Source organism: Anomaloglossus baeobatrachus, chromosome 5, assembly GCF_048569485.1.
Source record: "Anomaloglossus baeobatrachus isolate aAnoBae1 chromosome 5, aAnoBae1.hap1, whole genome shotgun sequence".
NCBI classification, from domain to species: domain Eukaryota; kingdom Metazoa; phylum Chordata; class Amphibia; order Anura; family Aromobatidae; genus Anomaloglossus; species Anomaloglossus baeobatrachus.
The window spans coordinates 374688804-374696197 of NC_134357.1; the positions used below are offsets into that span (position 1 = coordinate 374688804).

At 41.1% G+C, this 7394-nt stretch overlaps 1 protein-coding gene across 2 annotated transcripts in view; it reads left to right on the top strand.

Moving 5' to 3' along the window:
• Window positions 1–528: 528 nt before the first annotated feature.
• The window catches only part of STAT3 (signal transducer and activator of transcription 3), a 149734-nt gene continuing 142868 nt past the window's right edge, over window positions 529–7394 (top strand). For both annotated transcript variants that reach the window (XM_075350005.1, XM_075350008.1), the window contains exon 1: window positions 529–632. The gene's annotated coding sequence lies outside the window, so the exon portion shown is untranslated. The remainder of the gene's footprint in view (window positions 633–7394) is intronic.

Here is a 7394-nt window from a genome sequence, read left to right on the forward strand (position 1 = left end):
AGGGCAGACATTTGTCGTCACACAACCAGAACATTGGAATCCGGCTTTACAAACAGCCTACGTCATCCTCGTTTACATATATGACGTGACCTAGCTCTGACGTCACGCTGCCAGGAATCCTTCTGATTTCCAGCAGGCTGTTCCGCTCCATAGCTCTCCGCCCCGGGCGGCTCATGTGTTTCCCCATTGTGCAGTACGTGGTGTGAGGAGGGAGGGCGGCGAAGTGTCTGTAACAGCCAAACCACAGAGAACGTCCCAGACACCAACAAGTGGGCGGTGACAGTCACTGGCTTATGAATAATTAATTAGAAAGGGCGGGGTTTCTTGTGGAGATGAGGAATAATCATGCATAATTAATAACAAAGGCGGATGGTCAGAGGAGAGATATAATTGGTGGGATGGTGATGAGTAATCTCCGCTGACAGACTGACCCCAGGCGACTGCTGGATGCTGATTGGTGGGAAAGTGGCTTAGCACGAGTGTTGGGCGGGAAAGGGTCGAAGCTCAGTCAGTGATTGGCATTTGTGGGCGGGTCTTGTTAGAGGTGGGTCAGGCAGTTTCCGGCATCGGTGCCACAGTCTATAGGAGCTGCGTCAGAGAGAAGAGCGAGAAGTTGTGAAAGACGGAGATAGGTGAGCGTTCATACTTATCCCGTGTATTGCGTCTAATGCTGGGGGCCACTGGTGCAGTGTTATTCTGCATAGTTTATATGGAACTTGTGGACACGTAAGACGGGAGGGGGAGTGTGTGGGGTGGAAGCAGCGACCTCAGCATGGAGAATACAACCGCAGCTCTAGGAAGACAGCAGTGTGTGTGAGTTATATGTACATGTGTACTGTATCTGTACGAGATATATACATGTGTACTGTATGTGTGTGAGATATATATATTATATATATGTGTACTGTATCTGTACGAGATATATACATGTGTACTGTATGTGTGTGAGATATATATATTATATATATGTGTACTGTATCTGTACGAGATATATACATGTGTACTGTATGTGTGTGAGTTATATATATTATATATATGTGTACTGTATGTGTGTGAGTTATATATACATGTGTACTGTATGTGTGTGAGTTATATATACATGTGTACTGTATGTGTGTGAGTTATATATACATGTGTACTGTATCTGTATGAGATATATACATGTGTACTGTATGTGTGTGTTGTGTACTGTATCTGTATGAGATATATACATGTGTACTGTGTGTGTGTGAGATATATACATGTGTACTGTATGTGTGCGAGATCTATACGTGTGTTGTGCCTTATATACATGTGTGTGTTATATATACATGTGTACTGTATGTGTGCCTTATATACATGTGTACTGTATGTGTACCATATATAAGTGTGTGTGTGTGTCTGTGTGTTATATATACATGCGTACTGTATGTGTGCATCATATACATGTGTTTATATATACATGTGTACGGTATGTGTGCGTTTATATGTATGTGTGTCTTGTATATACATATTTGTGTGAGTTATATATCAATGTGTACGGTATGTGTGCCTTATATATACACGTGTGTGTGTGTTATAGATATCTATGTGTGCATTACATATATAGAACTATGTGTGCCTTATATACACATGTGTGTGAATTATACATACATATGCATGGTATGTGTGGATTTCTCCGTATGTATGTGCCTTATATATACATATGTATGTGTGTAAATATATTAGTGTATGTGTACAGTATATATAGTATGTGTGGGTTTCTATGTATGTGTGCCATATATACACGTGTGTGTTATATATACATTTGTTTGTGTATATAAACATGTAGGTAAGTATGTGTGCATTATATGTACATATGTATGTGTGAGTTATATATACATATGTAAATATAAAAACACAAATACATGTGTGTGTGTGATATGTGTATATATAGTTACATAGTTACTTTTTGTTGAAAAAAGACCTAGGTCCATCTAGTTCAACCTTCCTCCACCAGTTCTACATTTGGTCACTAAATCACTTATAACCAACAATGTTGTGTGTACTGAGGAAATCATCCAGCCCTTTTATAAAAGCTGTTCTAGTATCAGCCATTACTACCTCTTGTGGTAGGGCATTCCACAGTCTGACTGCTCTAACTGTAAAGAACCCTTTCCTATTTAGCTGTCGGAATCGCTTTTCTTCCACTCGCAGTGAGTGCCCCCTGGTCCTTAGTATTGTCTTTGGAAGAAGTAAGGCTACTTTCACACATCCGGGTTGAGCAGTGCGGCTCAATCTGGCTGTGAAACCTATGCAACGGATGCGACGAAAACACAGAATCCTTTGCATGAGTTTTTACATGCGGCTCGTCCGTTTTTTTCCGGTTGCGGCACGCTACTGAGCATGCGCAGTGGAAGAAACTGCATGCGGCGGCCAGATGCGTTTTTTGCTGCATCCGGCGTCCATAGGCATGCATTGAAAAATGCGCCGCAGCGGCCGGATGCGGCGCGATGCGGGTTTTTTGCCAGACAAAAAAAGTTACAAGATATGTTGCCTCCAGCTGCCGCTTTAATTAATTTTGCCGCATCCGGAAAAAAAACGGATGCAACGCAAAGCCATCAGGCACAATCCGGTAACAATGCAAATCTATGGGGATAAAACGGATGCGGTACCGGATCCATTTTACCCGTTTTTTTCCGGATTGTGCCTGATGGAAAAAACCTGATGTGTGAAAGTAGCCTTAGTCACGTGCCAGTCCTTTATACTGACCATACATGTATTTATACATATAAATGAGATCTCCTCTGAGACGAGTATGTGTGAGTACATTTATACATAGATATTATGTATGTGTGATATATACATGTGTGCATGCATGTGTTATATATATATGTATGTGTTATATATACACGTGTATGTATGTGTGTACGTTGTAAACAAATGTTTGTGCATGCATATGTGTGTTATACATACATACTTATGTGTGTGTTATGTATACATATGTATGTGTGTAATATACAGTTGAAACCAGATGTTTACATACACTATCAATAAAGACACATATGTATGTTTTTTTCTCATTATCTGACATGAAATCAGAAAATCCGTTCCCGTTTCAGGTCAATTAGGAACCAAAATTATTTATATTCGCCAAATGCCAGAATAATAAAGAGAATTTTTTAAGGCATTTGTATTACTGTCTGCAAAGTTAAAGGTTTACATCCATTTTCATTAGTATTTGGTACCATTGCCCTCACACTGTATGACTTGGGTGAAACATTTTTAATCTCCTTCCACAAGCTTCTCACAATAGTTGGTAGGAATTTGGGCCCATTCCTGCTCACAGAACTGATGTAACTGAGCCATAAATTTTCAATAGGATTGAGATCAGGGCCTTGTGATGGCCACTTCAAAACACTGACTTTGTTATCCTTGAGCCTCATTGTAACCAGTTTGGCAGTATGCTTCGGGTCATTCTCCATTTGGAAGACCCATTTCCACCAAGTATTGCCACACAATCTTCTTTCCTCACGATGCCATCTATTTTGTGAAGTGCACCTGTTCCTCCTGCAGCAAAACAACCCCACAACATGATGCTGCCACCGCGTGTTTCACAGTTGAGATGGTGTTCTTAGGCTTCAAAGGTTCTCCCTTTTTCTTGCTAACGTAACATGGTCATTATGGCCAAACAGATCAGTTTTAGTTTTGTCAAACCATAGGACATGTCTACAAAAATTAAGGTATTTGTTCTTATGTGCATTTGCAAACATTAGTCTGGCTTTTTTTTTTTTTTATACTTTTTTTTTGGAGTAACTGGTTCTTCCTGACAGAATAGCCATTCACCTCATGTTGATGCAGTATTCACAGTAGATAATGTCACAATCTTACCAGCTTCCACCAGCATCTTCACAGGGTCTTTTGCTTTTGTTCTTGGGTTGATATGCAAATGTCTGACCAAAGCACTTTAATCTTTGGTACACAGAACCTGTTGCTTTCGTGATCAGTATGATAGCTGGACATTACCATCTTGTTTGTACTTGCGTATAATTGTTTGTACAAATGAAGGCACCTTCAGATATCTGGAAATTGCACCCAACGATGAACCAGACTTGTGCAAGTCCACAATTCTCTTCCTAGGATCTTGGCTAATTTCTTTTGACTTTCCCATGATGCTACATAAAGAAGCAGCGTGTTTCAGGTGTGTATTAAAATACATCCACCGGTGTTAATCTAATTCATTCAGATGTTGTCAATAAACCTATCACATGCTTCCAAAGACATGACATCATCATATGGGCTGTCCCATATTGTTTAAAGGCATAATACTCTTAGTGTATGTAAGGTTTAGATTTTGCAGAAAGTAATAAAAATGTCTTAAAATTATCTTTTTCATAACTCTGGCATTTGGCAAATAGAAATAGTTTTGGTTCCTAATTGACCTAAAACGGGAAAAGTTTATTTGGATTTCAAGTCAGATAGTGAGAAAAACACGCAGATGTGTCTTTTTAGATATAAACTCCTGGTTTCAACTGTATATGTGTTTTTATATTTACATATGTATGTGTGCGAGAGTTTTATAAAAAGAAACAGTTTGCTACCCTGTTAGCCAGTTGAAAAAAGATCGATTGTTCTCAGTGGGAGAAACAAAATAATAATCTTGTGGTTATGATACCCTTTAATGGCTGACAAAAATAAAATAAAAGATGCTAAAAAGCAAGCTTTCGAGACTCTGAAAGTCTCTTCATCAGGCTTGGTATAGCAAAGTTTACGAAGAAACCCACACACAAAACCATAAACAAACAAACTGAGCTTAGAGAGGGAATCCTTAATTAGATTAGTGGTGTGAAAGTTTTAGGGTACATGGCCACGATCAGACGTAGCAGCGTTTTCTATGCAGCGTGTTTTTGCTGCGTCCAAAACCGTGCATTGTACAGTACAAACACAGTGGATGGGATTTATACAAGTCTCCTGCCCACTGTGCGTCTTTTTTGGGCAGCGTAAACTGACTTGTGGCGTGGCTTTCTGAGCTGCAGCATATCAGTTTGTTTGCAGAGACGCGGGGAAACACAGTGAAAGTCTGCAGCGCCCAGAACCCTGATCGTGGGCACCACGGACACTGCGTTTTCCTGCGGAGAGCACTCGCGTCTCAACAAGAGAAGTCATGCTGCGTCCAAATTTCAGCGTGTGGATCATGGGCATATACCCTTAGAGTTCCAATATCCATGTAACATCAGAAGCCTGGTGCCCTCACTGTCTCTGGAGCAGAGTCCTCAGATTTTGTAGTGGGTCATAAATCCTCCTGACAGATTTAGTCCTGTGTGGACAGAATTAAAGACTGTAATGAAATTGTATTCCCAGACCTTTCAATGTTTTTGTGATTTGAAGATCACTTTTAATATGACCACTTTCAATTTTGTTTATGTTGTGTCCTGGACTACAAATGTTTGGCCACAATATTTGTAAAGCCTATTAGACGGAGCAAAAAAAATCTCAATATTGCTTGAATCAGAGCGTTATTTACATTGTGTAGTAGATGTTAGCGATTGTAATATCATTCAATTCTCGCAAAACCAGATCATTCAACTTGCTTAAAAATTATTGCTACTTTCACCATGTAATAAGTCTCTACCACCTCATAATACAAGCTTTTATGAACGACTGGCGACTTTCCATTAACCACGACAGCGATCTTTCGAATAAACATTTGCTTGTGTAATAATGAGCTTGCATGCACGATAACAGCGCAATAACTATTCGCTCGTCAATCGCGATTGTTAAAAAATGCTCCTGTCTAATAAGGCCTTAATTGTGTCGTGATGAGACGTCATCCTTGCTTTCAGTCTCAGTCCTGTGTCTTCAACATAAAGATCCCCTATAGGACATATAGAGCACAGCACATTGGAAGAGAAATCTGAGCAATCTGCTCCAGAGACACTGAGGGCACCTGGTCTCTGACCTTACATGGAAATTGCGATCTATAAAAATTTCATACCACTAATCTAAGCTAAGTAAAGGGAATCTAGAGACAGAGATCCTGATTCCAGTGATTTCACTTACTGGGCTGCTTAGTGTAGTTTTGATAAAAATCACTATTTAATCAGCAGGACATATTCATTAGAGGACTACTTGGTGTGCTGCCACATAGTCCAGCATATTCATGAGATTTGTATAACCCCCTCCCACACCACTGATTGGCAGCTTTCTTTGTGCATTGTTTACGGGCAGAAAGCTACCAATTAGTGTTGTGGGTGGGGTTTATAGAGCTCCATGTTCAAATAAATGTTAGATCTGCAGCAGAAACATTGATTTTATCAATATGACATCAAACAGCTCAGTAAGTGACACATTACTGGAATTAGGGCCTCTGTCTCTACATTAGGCTGCTCTCCGATGGGGGAGCCAAAACCTGGTGACAGATTCCCTTTAAGGATTCACTCTCTAAGCTCAGTGTTTATTTAAGTCTCCATTTATTATACCATGCGTCGGCTCTGTGTATATATGTGTTCTTTCAGATACTTTGTTATACAATGCCTGATGAAGAGATGTAAGAAATTTCGTAGATAAGACTTATGTGTATATTTGTGTGTATGTGTGTATATATATATATATTGTGAGGTAGCGACCACCAATGTGGTAAATGGTCGCTATATGTCACAGTGGAGAAGGTACCTGCGATATCTAAACGGAAGAGGTTGCTATGGGACTTGTAGTCCACAAAGGATTCTTGCCGCACATAAGGGTCAGGTTCCCTTTAATAATTATTAATATAATATAATATAATCCCAAGGTGCTGTGCAGGGCTGAGAATCACAGACCTCCACCTGTGGTTGTAGCTCAAGGGGTTAAAGCAATCCAGTCTCAGAACCTGGGTGGAGTGTGTCTAGGGCAGTCTAGTTAGAGACTAGCTCTAGACTTCCAGCGTGCTGGGAGAGAGTGAGAGCAGAGCCGAGAGCTCTGCATGGAGCAACCTGTGTGGAGGCTGAGCACAGGGCTCCGATATTAAGTCTGAGTCGAGACTGAGGTGAGTGCAGCCAGTCCAGGGCTGTATGGCCGAACCTCTCCTGGAGGAGACACAGACCCAGTGGTCTGCAGAGGGCCCTGGGGCCGAGAAGGAACCTCAGCTAGAGGTGTCTGCTGGCAGGTGCCAGAGAGTGGGGAAAGTGGTTAAACTTCCTCTATGAACTTGTAATAGAGTCTGCTCTGTAAGCTGCAGAGCCGGAGGCCTGGAAAAGCTCCAGGCCTGCGTGGAACGATTATAAGTTTGTGGACCCTCCTGGAACAGCCGAACGGGGCATCGTAAGACCGTCTCCTACGGCAAGGGGTGCCTGTGTGACGGGGACCCATATGGACGGTGCATAACCCGGCTGTGTTCCGGGTGAATTTATATGTGCAGCGAGGACAATAAAGCTGTTTGGATCGGACTATTTGAGTCA